The following is a 22,535-nucleotide window of genomic DNA, read 5'->3' as shown; positions in this document are numbered from 1 at the left end:
ACACTAGAAATTACATTGGTAGCTCAAGATTCTGGAAATCCAGAGTATCACACACAAAATGTTGGAGAAACTCAGCAGGTCAGGCAGTATCTATGGAAAGGAACAAAGAATCGATGTTTCAGGTCAGGACCCTTCACCAGGACTGGAAAACCTACTGCTGTTACCAAGTATAGCTTGGGTAGATTTGACAATTGCATGAACAAAGCTTTGATCTCTAAATGGTAAATCAATGCTGAACCATATCACATAGTTAGATTGTCATTGTTCCTTTAAGTATGATTGAGGAGAACAGAGACACTTTTAATGAGTTCTGCAATGACTGTGTGAACCTGGCTTACATCATTCACAGATAACCAAATTTAATTAGCAAATTTACTAAGCAATTATCAACAGTGGTTCCATCTTAATGGAGCAAACATTTATATAAGTTAAATATAAACAATAATATAGGTATGCAAAGTTACACCTAACAGTTTTTAACCTGAAAAGAGTTGCCAAATAAAGAAATAAAAGCAAAATCAGATGACAGAAATTTAAAAAAAGAAACTGTTGGGAATATAACTCAGACCAGACAGCATCAGTGGTCATCACTCCCCCTTGGCAAACATTGCCACCATTTGTGTCATACAGGCGTCATGTTATTTATATATTTATTTTACTTTATTTAGCGATATAGCACTATACAGGCCCTCCCAGGTCTTTGAGACACACTGTCCAGCAACCCCGATTTAACCATACCCTAATCATAGGACAACTTACGATGACCAATTAACCTACACAATATGTCTTTGGATTGTGAGAGGAAACAGGAAGACTGGGAGAAAACCCGTGTATTCCACAGGGAGGACAAACAGAACTTCCTTACAGGTGAGACTGGGATTAAACTCCAAACTCAGATGCCCCTGGGCTGTAATAACGTTGCGCTAACCACAACACTACCATGGTTACGGGCATCTACTCCATCACGGACATTCCTTCTGCTCTTCCCAAACCTCCTGCAAAACATATGTGATTTCTTACTTTTTATAGTTCTGATGACCAATCATCAAACTGAAACCTTAAAAACAGTTTCTCACTCCAACGATGCTGCTTGACCTATTGAGCCATTTATTCAATTTTCTGTTTGTAACGCCATTAACATGAAATATTTACCTGTTTAGTGGAAATAGAGGTTCTGTTTAATATTTTTATTTGTCAAATGCAGCAAAACAATGTACTTCATAAAAACAAGCATACTTTCCTTTATTTATGTGCCCTGTTTTCTAAAATTGTAACCGTTTATCAGAAATAGCCACAAGATTTAGGACTTTCCCATCGATAACGGAAGGCCCAGTGGATTGCTACTTTGGGCTCAACATTGGCAAATTTGAGAGGTAAAGCATGGTTAAAGAATTAAAATAATTAACTAGTGGATTTGTAAAGAGAACTAAGTATCATATGCAAATATTAGAAACTAGTAAAGTACCAAGAGTTGAACATAGGAATTTAAGATTATGCTGATGAGTAAACAACTATGAACAATGATTCTGTGACAGTACAATAAATATCTGTTGGGTTAATCATGTAATTTAGTCACTAACAGCCAGTCAGCTTCATGCTTCTATTTTTGGTTGAAGAACATAAAGTTGCTAAAATGTAGACTATAGTTTCAGATAATGAGAATCAAGGAATGTAGAATTAGTTCAAGAAAGTAATAATGAGGTGATCAACCAAGATATAATTAACTGGCAGAGTAGATACAAGGGGGCAATCAATCTACTCCCAGTTCAGTTTCTGGTGTTCTTATAAAATAATCAGGCAGCATCTGAGATGAAAGAGAGAGAGTTAATATTTCAGCACAATGAATTGGCAACAGTTGAAACTACCTTTGTGCCAGATGGATTCATGGCAATTCATCACTCCTTAACATCTGTAGGAAAATATGCGACTATGAGTTATAACTCTATTATCAGTTCTAAGTAAATGATAAAGATAACGGTTGTGCCACAAGCTGTTAGAGAGTTCAAATTCCATTTCTCAGGTATCATCTATTGTTATCTTTTACTATTTCTATTTAGTATGTTGGAGCACGTGGTGAACCTTGATAACAATTCACCTTCATTTGCTGCTCTCAATTTTGGTTAAGCTGTCAGTCAGACAACCAGATGAGATTTCCAATTTCCTTACAGTCGAGACTATCCTGGCACTCAGAGAAATTCCATTCCCAGCTACCTATTTCCCAGTCTTTCTCAGCTGCCATAAGACCATATGATACAGGAGCAGAAGTAGGCCATTTGGCCCATCAAGTCTGCTCCACCATTCAGTCATAGGCTGATCCAATTCTTCCAGTCATTCCCACACCCCTGCCTTCTCCCCATACCCTCTGATACCCTGACTAATCAAGAACCTATCTATCTCTGCCTTCAATGCACCCAATGACTTGGCCTCCACAGCCACTCGTGGCAACAAACTCCACAGATTTACCATCCTCTGACTAAAGTAATTTCTCCACATCTCTGTTCTAAATGGACATCCTTCAATCCTGAAGTTGTGCCCTCTTGTCGTAGAATCCCCTACCATGGGAAATAACTTTGCCATATCTAATCTGTTCAGGGCTTTTAACATTTGGAATGTTTCTATGAGATCCCTCCTCATTCTCCTGAACTCCAGAGAATACAGCCCAAGAGCTGCCAGACATTCCTCATACAGTAACCCTTTCATTTCTGGAATCATTCTCGTGAATCTTCTCTGAACCCTCTCCAATGTCAGTATATCCTTTCTTAAATAAGGAGCCCAAAACTGTACAAAATACTCCAAGTGTGATCTCATGAGTGCCTTATAGAGCTTCAACATCACATCCCTGCTCTTATACTCTATTCCTCTAGAAATGAATGCCAACATTGAATTCACCTTCTTCACCACCGACACAACCTGGAGGTTAACCTTTAGGGTATCTTGCACAAGGACTCCCAAGTCCCTTTGCATCTCTGCATTTTGAATTCTCTCCCCATCTAAATAATAGTCTGCCCATTTATTCCACCAAAGTGCATGATCATACACTTTTCAAAATTGTACTTCATTTGCCACTACTTTGCTCATTCCCCTAAACTATCTAAGTCTCTCTGCAGGCTCTCTGTTTCCTCAACTCTACCCACTCCTCCACCTATCTTTATATCATTGACAAATTTAGCCACAAACCCATTAATCCCATAGCCCAAATCATTGACACACATTGTAAAAAACAGCGGTCCCAATCCTGACCCCTGTAGGAACTCCACTGGTAACTGGCAGCCAGGCAGAACAGGATCCCTTTATTCCCATTCTCTGTTTTCTGCATATCAGCCAATGCTCCATCCATGTTAGTAACTCCCCTGTAACTCCATGGGCTGTTATCTTGCTAAGTAGCGTCATGTGCGGCCTTCTGAAAATCCAAGTACACCATATCTACTACATCTCCTTTGTGTACCCTACTTGGAATGTCCTCAAAAAAGTTGCAGTAGGTTAGTCAGGTAGGATTTTCCTTTCAGGAAGCCATGCTGGCTTTGACCTGTCTTGTCATGTGCCTCCAGGTACTCTGTATTCACATCCCTAACAATTGATTCCAACAACTTCCCATCCACTGATGACAGGCTAACAGGTCTGTAGTTTCCTTTCTGCTGCTTCCCATCCTTCTTAAATAGTGGAGCAACATTTACAATTTTCCAGTCATCTGGTACAATGGTAGAATCTATCGATTCTTGAAAGATCATTGTTAATGCCTCCGCAATCTCTCTAACTTCCTTTAGAACCTGAGGGTGCACTCCATCAGTTCCAGGAGATTTATCCAACCTCAGACCATTAAGCTTCCTGAGCATCTTCTCAGTTGTAATTTTCACTGCACAACTTCCCTGACACTCTTGAATGTCCGGTATACTGCAGATGTCTTCCACCGTGAAGACTGTTGCAAAATACACATTCAGTTCCTCTGCCATCTCTGCGTCTCTCATTACAATATCACCAGCGTAATGTTCTATTGGTCCTATATCTCTCTTTTACCCTTTATATACTTAATAACCCTCCTCTGCATATTAACTCCTCTGTTCTGCCTATTAACTCCACTCTGTTCTGACCCTCCTGTACAAAGGGTAACTTACCATAGTCACTTAATGCAGCAGCCATCACATCAATGGTACGTGAATTGAAACCAAAGAGCCCGAGGAGACTTTAAAAATACCAGAGAAAGAGTGCAAACTCCTCGAAGTCAGCATTTAGCCAGACTGCAGGAGCTGTGAGGTAGCGAAATTAACAGCTGCGACAATGCCTCACCTATCGCTTTGAAAATATGTAGTACATTTGTGTTCAGATCCCTGAAGGTAGAGTTGTTATCTTCTGTGCCCTTAGATAATGCTTAATGCTTTTTGCCTGAACTTCTTCCCTAAAATGATCAGCTCTACTTCCCGAGACAAAATGTCCATTGATATGTTAATATGTCTCAGGAGTCAGAAAAGCCTTGTCCTTCTTTATTCAGCTTTAAAGATCAGTAAATTTCTATTTCATTACTTCTCCACAAGCTGGCTGGAGTTAAATCTTTTGCTACACATTCAGTTCATGCATCATAGCATCAAATTTTTCCCTGTGAATTTATGGACGTGACTTCTTTCCTTTGCATTGGATCCTCTCGTTCATCTCATGTGTTCAATTTCTCTGTCTTTCTACTTCTGTACATCCTTAATTACTCAATTAATGACCACTGATTGCATTACTGATCACTTCTGCCCTTGTTCTTTAACCTCCTGAGTAACTGTCAACCCTCCCTTCGCTCAACGCACATTTGGATAGCTTTAGATCATCCTTTCCTTTACTGATTGGCATCAAATTTCCTTATGTCAATTTCAAAAGTAGTTTCTTTAAGTGAGAATTTGTGTATAGTTAAACATTGTATTTGCCAATGGAATTGGGAATTTAAATTAGTTGAAGATTTTATTGATGTAAATGTAAACATTGGTTATAGCAAAACATATTTAAATAATTTCAAAAGGTATACTTATTATGTATATTTGGGAAGGGAAAATTTGATAAGGGAAATTAGGCATGGATTAATGATAAGATCATACCCACTAAATTGAGCTGACTTCTTAAACAGAATATTAATGATGACATCCTCAATTTTCTTTCCTTTTTTGCCAATAGATTCCAAAGCCAATGGCTCTTGTTCAGTGTGGTGCTTGATTGGCCATTCTTCACTCTACAGACTAACATTGGCTGGTTCCTTAACTAAATACACAACCTTATTCTCACTTAGCATTCCAAAATGCATTTCTCAGCAGGATAACTAAATAACAAAGGAGATTTGGATTGCTTCTTCAATCCCTGGGCATTAATATCATCAACTGGTGTCCAGCAGTAAACTCTGCTTGCAAGGAATAATAACGAGGAGTGCTCAAGGGTGGGAGTAATACATTGGCAATACATTCTGTTGGGTAATCAACAGAAAGCTGAGAAATGTGTGTTCAATAGTAATATTTAAGAGAAGCTTGTTAGGTATATGGATGAGAGGGAAATGGAGGTTCTATGGTCTGTGTGAAGGTAGATGGAACTAGGCAGAAGATCTGGTTGGCATGGGCTAGATGGGCCAAAAGGCTTGCTTCTATGCTGTCCTATTCTATGAGTCTAGATATGGTGATTATGAAATGTTGACCTTGATTGCAAGACAATTAAAGTACTTGAGTCTGTGCCTGGAATACTGAGTACAATTATCTGTTTCTATATTTAAAGAAGGATGTGTTTGCCTTAATGTCATTGCAGAGAGGTTTCACTAGATTGATTTCTGTGATGAGGGGCCGGATGTATGAAAAATGATTGAGCAGTCTGGGCCTTCTAGACTAGAGTCTAGAAGAATGATAGCTGAATATAAAATTCCAAAGAAGACTGTAAGGGGTAGATGCTGCAAAAATGTTTTCCCAGTGGGACAATCTAGATCAAGCAGACATAGTTTCACAATAATGGTTAGGGTTGGAGTGGAGAGGATGAGGTGTTACTTCTCTCTGGGAATATGAATATTTGGAGTTTTCCACTCCAGAACATTGGGAGGCAGATAGCAAATATTTTCAAAATAAGATGAACGAATATTTAAACTGAAAGGGATTTAAATGATAAGGGGAGACAGCATAAAACAGCAATATCTGAGCGGTGACAATAAAGGTGTGCCCATGATAAGAGGTATAGATTGAGGGTGGAAATAACTAATACGAAGGGGCATAATTTTAAGGTGATTGGAGTAAAGTACTGGGTGGCAGGTCTTATGGGGAGTGATTAGAGGAAGCATGTCAGGGGTAAGATTTTTACATAGAGAGTTGTGGGTGTATGGAATGTCCTGCTGGGTGGTGGTAGGAGCAGATATATTAGGGATATTTAAGGAACTCTTAGATAGGTACATGGATGATAGAAAAATGGACTGCTATGTAGGTAGGAAGGATTAGATTAATCTTAGTGTAGGTTAAAAGGTTGTCGCAACATCATCAGCTGAAGGGCCTATAGTTTACTGTAGCATGCTATGATGTATGTTCTAAGTGGTGTTGATGCGAAGGTTGAATCTGCCATCAATGTTATTTATTTATTTGTTTCGCATTCCAGTCCTTTCAGCTACTCTACCCCAGCCACCTCCCCTCACCCCCCACAACCCAATTAGCACTAACTAATCATGGACAACTTACAATGACCAACTAACCTACTAACTGCTATGTCTTTGGACTGTGGGAGTAAACCAGAGCACCTGGGGGAAACCCACGCATTTCTGAGGGAGAGGGTAGAGCACAGTGCCGGAAGAGAACTCTGAACTCCAAAACGCTCCAGATATAATAGCTGACCTCTATGATACCATGGTGCCCAACTTAATGAACGATGGAAAGGTTCCTCACCGTATCATAACACACAATGTTATTATTTATATACATCAGAAGGAACATGACCAACAGATTCAGATCTTTCCAAGAATGAAATCAAGCAGCGGCAGCTAGCTCTCTGACATGACTGATTCCACAATGTGCCACCCGAACTTGGATTTAAGTTTGGATGAATTATTGGTGTAGTAAGTGACTCAGAACCAGAAGCAGCTTTACCGTCACAGACATTAGGTGTGAAATTTGTTATTTTGTGGCAGCAGTACAGTGCAGGCATAACAAATTACTGGAAGGCACAGTAATAAATAAACAAGTCAATAATGTGAAATTGGAATAGACAGGTAGCGTTCATGGACCGTTCAGAAATCTAATCACAAAGGGAAAGAAACTGTTCCTAAAATATTACATGTTTGTCTTCAGGCTTCTGTATCCTCTACCTAATATACGGTGGAGCTGTTGCCTGGGGGATATTCTCCCTTGTGCTTTGGATTCCCCCCTCACCCTAAAAATATGGGAACTGGTCAGTCAATTAGATTGTCCAGAAGGTGTAAGATCCAGGGGGTATAATCGGACCAACAATACACAAAATGCTGGAAGAACTCAGCAAGTCAATGCAAGTCAAGCAAAGCACCATTTATGGAGGGGAATGAACAGTCAATGTTCTGGACCAAGACCCTACATAAGGATTGGAAAGGAAGGCAGAAGAAACTAGAATGAGGACATGAGGGAAGGGGAAGGATTACAAGCTGGTAGGTGATAGGTGAGAACAGGTGAGGGAGAAGGTGAATGGGTGGGAGAGGAAATTTGGAAGATGCATATGGAAGAGGTAAAGGGCTGAAGAAGAAGGAATCTAACAAGGGAGGACAGTAGAAAGAAAGGAGAAAGGAAACCATTGGGAACTGATGGAAAGAGGAGGAGAAGCACAGGGGTGAGGGGATAACCAGAATGGGAAATGGAAAAAGAGAGAAGGATTGGGGAGGGGGAGAAATTACCTGAAGTTAGAGAAATTGAAGTTCATGCCCCCAGGTTGGAGGCTACCTAGACAGAGTGTGAGGCGTTTCTCCTCCAACCTGAGTTTGGCTCAATCATTGCAATGGAGGAGGCCATGGATCAACAAGTCAAGATGGGAATGGAAAAGTCAAATTGAAATGCAAGCCATTAGAAGATTGAATTTAACGGATGATCCTGCCTTTTGCTGTAGACAGAGTGAACATTCTTGACAAATCCGTCTCTAATAATAGGCATGTATGGAAAAGAGGTTACAGGGTAAATTAGTGGGGAATGAAATGGTAAGGGTGTGGACTTAATGGGATAAGAATGTCTTGTTCTATGTTGTATGGGAGCATGTAAAGTCCTGGACCTGAGGAATGGGTCCAGAAACCTGGACTGACCTAGTGTGGTTGTGAGAAGTGGTATAATGCTGTTTTCTGGTTGAGATCTCTCAGGTGGAGTGTCTGCAGGTGTTCTTTTACAGAAGAATTATTCCCAGAGCCCTGGCCAAAATGTATTCCCCAATCAATACTTCCAGAGCTGACTATTTCAAGTCAAGTCAAGTCACTTTTATTGTCATTTTGACCATAACTGCTATGTACAGTACATAGTAAAAATGAGACATTTTTCAGGACTATGGTGTTACATGACACAGTACAAAAACTAGACTGAACTTCGTAAAAAACAACACAGAGAGAAAAAAAAAACAACTACACTAGACTACAGATCTACCCAGGACTGCATAAAGTGCACAAATCTGATTGTTATCACAACATTACTAGCCAAAGCTTATTATATGCAAAGTAACTGCTACTGTATTTTTAACAATATAAAAAATATTGGGACAAAGCATTCAGGGTATCCAGACAGATACTTGAAAATAAGTAATAAATATAAACTTCTGTTTCTTCTTAGGTAGGGAACTTAGAAAATAACAAAGTTATTAGAGCAGGGGATAAAATTATAGGCTAGATGTTGGATGGCTTAGTACTGGACAATTGACTCTCTCTGTTACCCATACCTACCACAACCTGGTTTGAAAGTGGGGAGTCTGCATTGCTGGCTTAAAATGCTCCTGGCTTCTAGATACATGAGCTGCAGAGCAATAAAGATTGAATATTTGGAATGGATACTCCTGAGAAGTCCCTTCAAAATTTTTCACAGCCAACTGTCAAAGTAGTAAGGCTTTTCAAAATCAGATTGATTATCACAAACTCATATGACCTGAAGTTTGTTGTTTTGCAGCAGCGGTACAGTGCAAAAATATAAAATTACTATAAATTACAAAAATAAGTAAATAGTGGTCATGGGTTCATGGACCATTCAGAAATCCGATGACAGAAGGGACAAAGCTGTTCTTGATTCACTGAGTGTGGGTCTCCTGTACCTCCTCTCCAATGGTAGTAATGAAAAGAGGGCATGTCCCAGATGCTGAGGGCCCTTAGCGATAGATGCACCTATTCGAAGCACCACTCTTGAAGGTGTCCTCAATGCTGGGGAGGATTGTGACTGTGGTGGAAATGGCTGAGTCAATAACCCTCTGCAGCCTCTTGCAATCCTGTGCACTGGAGCCTCCATCGCAAGCAGTGATGTAATCAGTCAGAATGCTCTCCACTGTATAAACCTATCGAAATTTGTAAGAGTCTTTGGTGGTATACTGAATTCCCTTACACTCCTAACAAAGTAGAGCAACTGGCGTGCTTTCTTCATAATTTCATTGAAGTGTTGGGCCCAGCATGGGCTTTTTGAGATGTTAAGGCCCAGGAACTTAAAGCTGCTCACTCTTTCCACCTTTGACCCTTCCACAAATAAAAGAAGTGAATTAAGAAAATGGCTCCATGGAGGGTCAACTTCTTGAGTGCTGCTCTCAAGGAAATCACATATTCAATGTGTCTCTGCTATTTAGAAATACATAAAAGCTATTAAAATGATTCTGATCATTTAAAAATAAAGATCATTACATTAAAAATAAGATCAGCCAAGAGCATTTAAATAATCAAGAAAATAAATTTACCTTCTCATTTCTTTCCTGCAGCTTCCCTATCCCACTGAAATCAAGTTGTTTCAGAATACTGTACAGACTAACCTGCAGGAGGCTCTGAGGAACTTAAGTAAGACCCATCCCTGTGCTCTTCCTGTGAGTCATTCAATCATTCTGGGATTTTCACATATTAATATTCCCCACCTACAGAAGTACCAGATCTGCTGTCCTTTAAATGGTTCCTTTCAGGAATCAAGACATGCCAGAGTGGGAGGGATTAAAGGAGGAGGGGTGGCATTACTGGTCAGGGAAAATGTCACAGCAGTGCTCTGTCAGGACAGATTAGAGAACTATTCTAGTAAGGCGTTATGGGTGGAACTGAGAAATAAGAAATGTATGACCACATTAGTAGGGCTATATTGCAGACCACCCTACAGCTTGCAAGACTTAGAAGGAAAAAATTTGTAAAGAGATCGTAGACTGCTGCAAGAAACTTAAAGTTGTTATAGTAGGTGATTTTAACTTTCCACTTATTGACTGGGAATCCCATACTGTAAAAGGACTGGATGGGATGGAGCTCGTCAAATGTGTTCAGGAAAGTTTCCTTGATCTGTATGTAAAAGTCCCAATGAGAGAGTGTGAGATAGCAGATCAGCTGTAAGGGAATAAGACAGAGCTAGTGTCAGAAATTTGCAAAGAGGAATACTGTATCTAATGATCGTAATGCCATTAGTTTAAAAGTAATTATGCAAAAGGATATCTCTGCTCTGTGGGTTGAGATTCTAAATTGGAGAAAGGCCAATTTTGATAGTATCAGAAAGGAGCTGGCAAATGTGGGTCGTGGCACACTATTTTCTGGCAAAGGTGTACTTGGTAAGTGGGATGCCTTCAAATGTAAACATTTCAGAGTACAAAGCTTGTATGTGCTTGTCAGAATAAAAGGTAAAGATAAAAGGTGTAGAAAGATACTCCTATTGGTAAAGGAAAAAAAATGAGGTGTACAGCAGTAAAGGCAGGTAGGACCAAATGAGGTACTATGGAGTATAAGAAATAGATAGTTAGATAGATACTTTATTCATCCCCAAGGGGAAATTCAACATTTTACCAGTGTCCCATACACTTATTGTAGCAAAGCTAATTACATACAGTATTTAACTCAGTATAAATATGATATGCATCTAAAATCACCCTCCCAAAAAGCATTAATAAATAGCTTTTAAAAAGTTCTTAAATAATTTACTGAAGTGCATTGAGTGGTAACTTAAGCACAGTCCTAACCCCGGCACGCAACATGTCTTGCCCCTGGTGGTTGAATTGTAGAGCCGAATGGCGTTGGGGAGTAATGGCGTTGTCAAGTCTGTCAAATGAAACAAAACTCTTAAGAAAGAAATCAGGAGGGCTAAAAGAAGGCATGAGGTTGCCCTAACAGACAAGATGAAGGCAAATCCTGAGGGACGTTAAGTGCAAAAAGATTGTAAGGGACAAAATTAGTCCTCTGGAAGATCAGAATGCTTCTCTATGCATGGAGCCAAAAGAGATGGGGGTGAACTTAAATGGATTATTTTGCATTTATAGTTACTCGGGAGATGGACACAGACTCTCTAGAAATAAGGCAATGCAGCATTAGTCATGGGCCCTGTAAGGATTACAGTGGAGGAGGTGTTTGCTGTCTTGAGGCAAATTAGGATGCATAAGTCCCCAGGGCCTAACAAGGTGTTCCCTTGGACCCTGTGGGAAGCATGTGCAGAAATTGCTGGAGCCTTAATAGGGTTATTTAAATTATCCTTCGTGACAAGTGAGGTGTCGTAGGATTGGAGGATAGGTAATGTTGTTCTGCTGTCTAAGAAAGGCTTTGAAAATAAACCAGGTATTTATAGGCTGGTGAGCCTGACATCACTAGTGTGAAAGTTATTGGAAGGTATTCTAAGGGACTAGATATACGTGTATTGGAATAGATATGGACTGATTAAGGATAGTCAACATAGTTTCCAGTGTGGTAGGTTGTGTCCAACCAAACTTATGGAGTTTTTCGAGAAATTTACCAGGCAAGTTGATGAAGACAAGGCAGTGAATGTTGTCTACATGGACAAGGCCTTTGACAAGGTCCCATATGGAAGATTGGTCAAGAAGGTTCAGTCGCTCAGCATTCAGGATGAGGTAGTAAATTGGATTAGACATTGGCTTTGTGGGAGAATCCAGTCAGTGGTAGTAGATGGTTTTCCTCTCTAACTGGAGGCCTGTGACTACTGGAGTGCTTCAGGGATTGGTGCTGGGTCCATTGTTGTTTGTCATCTATATCAATGATCTGGAAGATGATGTGGTTAACTGGATCCGCAAATTTGCGGGTGATACCAAGATTAGGGGTGTAGTGGACAGTTAAGAAGACTATCAGAGTTTGCAGCGGGATCTGCATCAGCTGGAAAAGTGGATTGAAAAATGGCAGATGGAATTTAATGCAAGCAAATGTGAGGTGTTGCAGTTTGGTAGAAGCAACCAGGGTAGGTTTTACACAGTGAACGGTAGGGCATTGAGGAATGCAGTAGAATACAGGTACATAACTCATTGAAAGTGGTGGTGCAGGTAGATTGCGTCATAAAGAAAGCTCCTGGAACATTGGTCTTCATAAATCAAAATATTGAGTCCAGGAGATGTGATATTATGTTGAAGTTGCATAAGACATTGGTAAAAGCTAATTTGGAGTGTTGTGTGCAATTTTGGTCACCTACCGACAGAAGAGATGTAAATAAGGTTGAAAGAGTCCAAAGAAATTTTACAAGGATGTTGCAGGGACTGGGAGACCTAATTTTTGAGGAAAGATCAAACAGGTTAGGACTTTTTTCCTTGGAATGTAGAAAATTGAGGGGAGATTTGATAGAGGTATACAAAATTATGAGGAGTATCCATAGGGTAAATGCAAGCAGGCTTTTTCCATTGGGTGGGACTACAACCAGAAGTCATGGGTTAAGGGTAAAAGATAAAAAGTTTAAGGGGAACATGAGGGGAATCTTCTTCACTTACATGGTCGTGAGAGTGTGGAACAAGCTGCCTCTGCAAGTGGTGCATGTGAGCTCGATTTCAACTTTTAAAGGAAGTTTGGAAAGTACACGGATGGTGTGGGTGCAGCTGTATGGGAGTAGGCAGTTTAAGTGGTTTGGCATGGACTAGATGGGCTGAAATACCTGTTTCTGTTGGGCTGTACTTTTCCATGACTCTATGTCTGCCAACATTAACTGGCAAAACTTAGACCAAATCTAAAATGGAGTAATTCAACAGCATAGACTCATAGGATCCTACAATGAAATGGAAAGCAATTTGATCCACTGTAGTTGGGCTAGGTGCTGTCTAATTTAGTACACACCCCAACATTCCCTTTAGTCATGTACCTTATTCCTCTCTGAGCCTGTAGCTAATTTTTGGGCTGTTTGTCAGAAACTGATTCTATCATACTTACAGGAAATATGGCCTAGATCCTAATGTCTCTTGCTTCCAAGGAATGTCTCCTCTTTTTTTTTCTAGTTCTTTTGCTCATTAGTTTAAACTTATCACTTTGCTTTCTCACTTACCAGAGAAATTAATTCTCTCCACTATTAAAAATTCTCTTCTCTGTTAAAGCTTTACACAAGATTAAAAACTTTGCTGGGTCTCCACTTAACCTCATCTGCTCTGAAAATATCAACTCTAAATTCTCTAATATCTGTATTCCTGAACTCCTTTAGCCCTGGTATCATCTTTTCAAACCTCTTCTCTACCTTGTCCTGAAGAATTTCATCATATTGTTAAGACTCAATTATTTTCAGAATCAGACTCATATACTGACATATGATGTGAAATTTGTTGTTTTGCAGCAGCTGAAGTGCAAAGACATATAGTCGATTTACTATAGCTTATGTAACTATTTCCTAATGATGATAATAGTTTGCTACGCTATCTCCTACACAACATTTTGGGGTCTGTACCAGCAATAGAGCTACCATGCTCTTCAACTACACGCAAATAGTTTCAGTTCTTGAAGTCTTTAGAATATTATTCTGTTGAATGTAATATCATCTTTCATAAGAACATTGGAAAATAGTAACAGTAGTAGTTCATACCACATCAAGCCTGCCCTGCCATTCAATATCATCATGTATGATCAGCCTTAACATATCTTTTCCCTTCTGTGCCACATATGTACTCAGTCATTCAAATATTTATCTACCTTCTCTTGAAATGCTTCCCAGAATTTTCTCAACTATCAGTGCTAAACACTTCCAGTGAATTACCACCTCCTGTGGGAAGTGATATAATTATCAAAACTCACACCTGTGCTTTTAACTTTGCATACTTCTCTGAATACTTAGTAGCCAGGTATATTAAGTTTCCACTCTTCCCTAAATTTAAACAAGGTCTACTCTGTAGCTTCTTCAGTGTCTAGAAAAAGTATTGACCATCTTTGGAATTTTTCATGGTTTGTTGTTTTATAGAAATTGAATTACAGTGGATTGAATTGGCCTTTTTGGCACTGATCAACACAAAAAGACTTCTGTGTCAAAGTGAAAATAGATCTCTACAAAGTGATCTAAATTAATTGCAAATATAAAACACAAGTATTCACTGTGCATCCCCCTAATATGACTCAACAAATCATCACTCGTGCAGCTAATTGGTTTTAGAAGTCACATAGCTAGTTAAGATGCCCAAACTATATATAAACCTGCGTGTAGTCAAGATGTTTCAATTGATTGCAGTAAAATACATCTGTATCTGGAAGGGCCATCTGCTGGTGAGTCAGTATCCTGGCAAAAACTACACCGTGAAGACAAAAGAACACAACAAGCAACTCTGCGGAAAGGTTATTGAAAAACACACAAGTCAGGAGATGGATACTAGAAAATTTCCAAGTCACTGAATATCCCTTGGAGTACAGTTAAGTCAATCATCAAGAAATGAAAAGAATATGACACGGCTGTAAATCTGCCTAGAGCAGGCCTTACTCAAAAACTGAGTGGCTGTGCAAGAAGGGGACTGGTGAGGGAGGCCACCAAGAGACCTATGACAACTCTGGAAGTTGTCATAGCTGAGATGGGAGAGACCGCACATTCAATAACTGTCGCCCTGGTGCTTCACCAATCGCATTCATGGGAGATTCATGGGAGAGTGGCAAAGAAAAAGCCATTGTTGAAAAACAATACACATGAAATCTCGGCTAGACTTTGTCAGAAGGCATACGAGTGACTCTGAAGTCAGCTGGAAAAAGGTTCTATGGTCTGATGAAACTAAAATTGAGCTTTTTCGCTATCAGACTAACCATTGTACATCATCAAAAACACACCACTCCTACTGTGAATCATGGTGGTGGCTGTATCATGCTGTGGGGTTGCTTCACTGCACCAGGCTTGTGGGAGCAGAGGATATAAGAAATGCAGCAAAATACAGGGAAATCCTGGAGGAAAACCTGATGCAGTCTGCAAGAGAACTGTGACTTAGGAGATTAGCTTTTCAGCAAGACAATGACCCCAAGTATAAAGTAAAAGCTGCACAGGAACGGCTTAAAAACAGCAAAGTTAATATCCTTGAGTGGCCAAGTCAGAGTCCAAATGAAAATTTGTGGCTGGACTTGAAAAGGGCTGTTTACTCAGAATCCCCATGCAATCTGACAGAGCTTGAGCGGTTTTGTAAAGAAGAATGGGGAAAAATTGCAGTGTCCAGATGTGCAGAGCTAATAGAGACCTATCCATACAGACTCAAGGCTGTAATTTCTGCCAAAGTTACACCTACTAAATACTGACCTGAATGGGTGAATACATGCAATCCATTATTTTATATTTGTAATTAATTTAGATCACTTTGTAGAAATCAGTTTTCGCTTTGACATGAAAGAATCTTTTTCTGTTGCTCAGTGTCAAAAAAGAACCAAATTAATTCCACTGTGATTCAATGTTGTAAAACAATAACACATGAAAACTTCCAAGCAAATGGAAGGTGTATACATTTACAGGCACTGTAAATCATGATCTCGAGGCAGGAAAATGTTGATGTATATGGTGAAAGGCGACTAGGTAGAGTCATGATCAAGATAAAGATGAACTTACTGAATATTATGCCTTTTTCTATATTTCTAAACTTAATTACGTTTTTGCCCAGAACAATGTTTCTGTTGTCCCCAGATATAGTGGTTGACTGTTTACATTCCTGAGACATGAATACGTACCTCTCTCTCCTTATTCGCTGTTCCACCATATTTGGAAAGGGAATGGTTGATGCAATTAATATGCACACTTCACTTCTCAATACTGGCATCCAGATATTCTTTTCAATTGTTTAGAGTTTTCTACATGTAACAAATGTCATCACACAATAGTTTTTTATGCTATAAAAGCAAGCAGTCTATTTTTAACTTTAAAGGCTGAAATATTTCAGCCTGCAACCAACTGAAAAGGTGAAAATTTCAAAAGTGTATCTATCTGAGCATTGGTCCAATGTATTGTCAAAATTTCATGCTGGCATTTCAAATTTTGTCAGTCATCCCAGCCAGGAGTACAAGGAATGTAGAATGTTGACAAAGAACAAATGCAGAGAAGAAAGAAACTGGTCAACACAGGGAAGAGGAGATTATGTTTATTTAGAATTATGTTAATGACTGAAGTTGATGTGAAATTTAGACTGACTCAAAAAATAAAAACAATGCAACATGCTCAGAATGCTGAAGGAACTCAGCAGGTTCTCAGTCTTGATGAAGGGTCTCGGCCTGAAACATAGACTGTTTTCTCTTTTCCATAGTTGCTGCCTGAGCTGCTGAGTTCCTCCAGTGTTTTGTGCATGATGCTTTGCATTTCCAGCACCTGCAGACTTTCTCATGTTTGTGAAGTAAAAACAATAATGTGCTTCTTTGTCAATAATGAATGAAGTATAGCTATGGTATCCAGTATTTTAGTAGTCAATAGGAATTATATATTTTATATAACACTAAGTAATTTCAGTAACGGCAACTTGATCTTTCTACAATTAATAATGATAGAGAAAAATAGCAAAGCAGAAAGTATAAAGAACATATTTAAACTGCACACTGGAAATTTCAGGTTAGCAAGCAAACTATGACTAAAGTCAAATTATGACACATTTTGATGTATCCATTGACTTGAATATATCAAACCAATTGAATTATTCCATGGTCCTCTGCCCCCTCCTATGAGATTCCATCTTCTACAGCTTTTTGTCACTTCTGCCAATCACCTCCCAGCATTCCCACTCTCTCACACCCCACCTGCCTATCAGCCCCCCTCTTCTGGATCTACCTATCACGCCTCAGCTTTTACTCCACCCTTTTCATTTGGATTCTCCTCTCTTTCTTTCCAGTCCTGATGAAGGGTCTCAACCCAAAATGATGGCTGTCCATTTCCCTTCACAGATGCTACCTCACTCATTGGTTTCCTCCAAAGTTTTGTATGTTTCTCCAGATTTCCACCACCTGCAGTCTTTCTGTTGTCTCCAGGCTAATCAATCAGTCAAAATTATTTCAATCATATTCAACATTTATGGTGCACCCATGCATTCCTGAATCTGATTAACTTCAGGCTGAGAACACAGTGCCAATTGAGGGAGCCAAATCAAAGTCAAGGAAATTCTGCAATGAACTCTCTGCTGCTTTCTTGTCTGTTTGTGTGAAAGCATTCTCAGTAACTTTGCTGAGAGGCTACTGAAAAAAGATTGGAGGTTTACTCAAACACAAAATAAGTGATCTCTTGTACACTTTGGTCAATTTATTTAGTGATACAACATGAATTAGGCCCTTCTGGTCCTTTGAGACAGGCTGCCCCCGCAATCCCTAACACACTCGATTAACCCTAACCTAATCGTGAGACAATTTACAATTAATTAATTAACCTATCCAGTATGTCTTTGGACTGTGGGAGAAAACTGAAGGGCCTGGAGAAAACCTACACATAAGGTTGTTATGTTACTCTGATTGTGGATATTGTTCAATACGATTGAGAGTTGGGTGAGGTGTCTAGTAAGTGGCTGGGTGTCAGTTCTCATTTCCACAAAATTGGAAATTGTCAAGCAGCGACTGAAGATGATAATGCATGCCCCCCAACCTCTACGCAATATCTTATATGCATGGACAAGAAGTCATTATATTGCCTACACCAGATCCCCAAAGCCATGCAGAAGAGAATGAACAATTGACACTCTTCCCTGAATTTACTCAATCCTTCTGCAGAAGAATTTAAGAAGCATTTCATCTAAGGAAAGACTGAAGGAGAAGGATTTTTCAATTCCTTTTTGCTACTCAGCATAAGATATTGTCTGACTTTACATTAAAAAATATTTGTGCCAATGTGAAATTTCAGGACCACTCTTGTCTGAAATAAAGCAGATGGAGAGGCATATTGGATGCATTGTCAGGGAGCAGCAATGTAGTGTTGGTGTACATTAACAAACATCTCTGGTAAGGATCATGCCCTCCCCTGTCTATGAATTTCATGGGGTTTATACTCACTTGTACTTGACATTTCTATGACATTGACAGGGTGATGGTGATGGAGGGTGTCTATATCACCTGTGACTATGATGGTGATGGACAGGAATAGTAGGTTAACCTGAAGCCTATGCATGGATCTCTGGGCATGAACATTGTTCCTTATCCCTCGCCTTACTACAGTCTCCAGATTCCAACTCATGCCGTCTGCCAGTCACAGCCAATCCGAGCAAACACTCTCTCTGATACATATCATTCTTATTTCTATATACCCCTTGGTGCATTACAAGAAGATGAATTCAGGGAAATCTAGCTTGCAACATCGTCAACCTTTATTATCATAACTTGGAAGTTGGGAATTTGGCCGACAGATCATGGAAAGAGCCATATATCAGTTAGGTATTCAGGATGTCTGAGAAGTAGCTGGCATGTTAATTTGCTGCTCAAATATAAGACAATCTCTGCTTTGGCCTGTTCCTGCACAGTACTGTACTGTTCTATGTTCTAAAAATGCTGAAGTTAGGTATATGACTGGAGTTTTCACCACTTGGAATGCAAATAATTAATTTGGAAATGAAATTACTCTGAGCCACAAGACCATAAAACACAGGAGCAGAATTAAGCCATTCAGCCCATCGACCCTGCTCCACTTTTCCATCATGGCTGATCCTGGACCCCACTCAACCCCATACACCTCCCTTCTCACCATATCTTTTCATGCCCTGACCAATCAGGAAACGATCAACTTTTGGTTTAAATATACCCACTGACTTGGCCTCCACATCTGTCTGTGAAAGAGCATTCAACAGGTTTACTACTCTCTGGCTCAAATAAATTCCTCCTTACTCTGTTCTAAAGAGTCACCCCTCAATCTTAAGGCTGATACCCCCACCAGAGGAAACATCCTCTGCACATCCACCTTATTGAATTGAATTGACTTTATTTCTTACATTCTTCACATAACACGAGGAGTAAAAATTTTTACCTTACATCTCCATCTAAATGTGCCATGGGCAATCATAGTAATTTATATTAAATAGAACAGTCAATGTAATATAGAGTACACGCAAGTCAGTGAGTTCATCAGTCTGATGATCCGGTGGAAGAAGCTGTCCCGGAGCCTGTTGGTCCTAGCTTTTAAGCTGCGGTACCACTTCCCGGATGGTAGCAGCTGGAACAGTTTGTGGTTGGGGTGACTCAGGTCCCCAATAATCCTATAGGCCCTTTTTACACACCTGTCCTTGTAAATGTCCTGAATCATGGGAAGTTCACAACTACAGATGTGCTAGGCTGTCCGCACCACTCTCTGCAGAGTCCTGAGATTAAGGGAGGTACAGTTCCCATACCAGGCAATGATACAGCCAGTCAGGATTCTCTCAGTTGTGCCCCTGGAGAAAGTTCTTAGAATTTAGGGGCCCATACCAAACTTCCTCAACCATCTGAGGTGAAAGAGGCGTTGTTGTGCCTTTTTCACCACACAGCTGGTGTGCACAGACCACGTGAGATCCTCAGTGATGTGGATACCGAGGAACTTAAAACTGTTTACCCTCTCAACCCCAGATCTATTGATGTCAATAGGGGTTAGCCCATCTCCACTCCTCCTGTAATCCACAACCAGCTCCTTTGTTTTTGTGACATCGAGGGAGAGGCTGTTTTCCTGACACCACTGTGTCAGAGAGATGACTTCTTCCCTATAGGCCACCTTGTTATTGTTTGAGGTTAGGCCAATCAATGTAGTGTCGTCGGTAAACTTAATTAGCAGGTTGGAGCTGGGGGTGGCGATGCAGTCATGAGTATACAGGGAGTAAAGGAGGGGACTCGGTACGCAGCCCTGAGAGGCTCCTGTACTGAGAGGTGAGGGAGCCTACTCTTACGACTAGCTGGCGATTTGACTGGAAGTCCAGGATCCAGCTGCACAAGGCAGGGTCAAGACTCAGGTCTCTAAGCTTCTTGTCAAGCCTATGGTAGGTTTCAATAAGATGCCCCACATTCTTCTAAGTTCCAGTGAATACAGGCCCAAAAGCTGCCAAACACTCCTATGTTAAGTCTTTTATTCCTGGAATCATCCTCATGAACCTCCTCTGGACTCTCTCCGATGACAACACTCCCTTCCTGAGATATGGGGCCCAAAACTGTTGTCGATACTTCAAGTGTGGCCTGACTTGTGTCTTATAAAGCCTCAGCATTATCTCCTTGCTTTCATATTTTATTCTCCTTGAAATAAATGCCAATATGGCATTTGCCTTCTTTACTGCTGACTCAACCTGTAAATTAACCTTCTGGGAGTCTTGCACAGGGACTCCTAAGTCCCTCTGCACCTCTGATGTTTGAATTTTCTCCCCATTTAGATATTAGTCTGCACCTTTGTTCCTTTTATCAAAATGCATTATCATACATTTCCCAACACTGTATTCCTTTTGCCACTTTTTGCTCATTCTTCCAATCTGTATAATTTCTTCTACAATCTCATTGCTTCCTTTGCACTATCTACCCTGCACTTACCTTCTTATCTCCTGCAAACTTTGCCACAAAGCCATCAAGTCCATTATCTAAATCATTAACAAACAATGTGAAAAGTAACGGTCCCAATACTGACCCTTGAGGAAAACCATTAGTCACTGGCAGCCAACCAGAAAAGGCCCCCCAATATTCCCATTCACTGCCTCCTGCCTGTCAGCCATTTCTCTATCCATGCCAGCATATTTCCTGTAATTCCAAGGGATTTTATCTTGTTCAGCAGCCTCATATGTGGCACCTTATCAAATGCCTTCTGAAGATCCAAGAAAATGACATCCTCTGCCTGTCCTTTCTTCACCTTGCTTGTAATCTCTCAACAAACTCTAACAGATTTGTCAGGCAAGATTTCCCTGTACAGAAACCATGCAGACTTTGACTTACTCAATTGTTTGTCTCCAAGTACCCCGAAACCTCATCCTTAATAATGGAATCCAACACTTTCCCAACTACTGAGGTTAGGCTTACTGGCCTATAAGTTCCTTTATTTTACCTTCTCCCTTCTTAAAGTGTAAAGTGACATTTGCAATTTTCCAGTCTTCCGGAACCAAACACAAGTGAGTTTTGAAAGCTCCTAATCAATGTATCTGTTATCTCTTCAGCAACCTCTTTTAGAACTCTGGGATGTAGTCCATCTGGTCCAGGTGACTTATCCACCTTAAGACTTTTTTGTTTGTAATAGCAATGGCACTCACTCCTACTCCCTGTCACTTATGGACCTCTGGCACAATGCGAGTGTCTTCAGAGTACTGATTAAGTTCATTCTTTGACCCTATTACTACCTCACCAGCATCATTTTCCAGTGCTCCAATATCAACTCACTACTCCCTTTTACTCTTTATATAACTGAAAAAACTTTTATTATCCTGCTTTATATTACTGGCTAGTTTGCCCTCATATTTCATCTTTTCCCTTCTTGTAGCTTTTTTTTTTAGTTCCATTTAGTTGGATTTTAAAAAATTCCCAATCATCTAACTTCCCACTTACTTTTGCTTCTCTTGACTTTTATTCAGTCCTTAATTTTCCTTGTCAACCACAGTTGCCTATTCCTGCCACTTGAGAACTACTCCTTCTGTGGGACATATCTATCCTGCGACTTGTGAACTATTCCCAGAAACATTAGCCGTCATCCCATCATCCCGCCAGTATCCCCCTCCAATCCACCTGGGCAAGCTCCTCTCTCATGCCTCTGTAATTCCCTTTACTCCATTGCATAACTGATACATCTGACTTGTGCTTTAACCTCTTAAATTCAGTTTGAATTCAATTATATTATGATCACTGCCTCCTAAGGGTCCCTTTACTTTAAGGTCCCTAACAAAATATGGATTATTACACAACACCCAATCTACGATAGCCTTTTCCTTAGTAAGCTCAAGCACAAGCTGCTCTGAAAAGCCATCTCATTGGCATTCAACAACTACCCTCTTTTCCGATCTGACACCAACCTGAGTTTCCCAATTCACTTGCATATTGAAGTCCCCCATTACAATTGTGCCTTTACCCTTATTACATGCTTTTTCCAGCTCCCTTTGCAATCTCAACTCCACATGTTGGCTACTATTTGGAGGCCTGTACTGTATATGATTCCTAAATTTTTTTTTTAGCCTTGCAGGTTCTCAACTCCACCCACAAAGGTTCAATATTCTCTGACCCTATGTCACTTCTTTCTAAAGATGTAATTCCATCCCTTACCTGCAAAGCCAGACCACCTCCTATGCCCTCCTGCCTGGCC

This window comes from Hypanus sabinus, chromosome 14, assembly GCF_030144855.1.
Source record: "Hypanus sabinus isolate sHypSab1 chromosome 14, sHypSab1.hap1, whole genome shotgun sequence".
Taxonomy (NCBI): domain Eukaryota; kingdom Metazoa; phylum Chordata; class Chondrichthyes; order Myliobatiformes; family Dasyatidae; genus Hypanus; species Hypanus sabinus.
The sequence above is the reverse complement of the archived record's forward strand: the minus strand, read 5'-3'. Positions refer to the sequence as shown.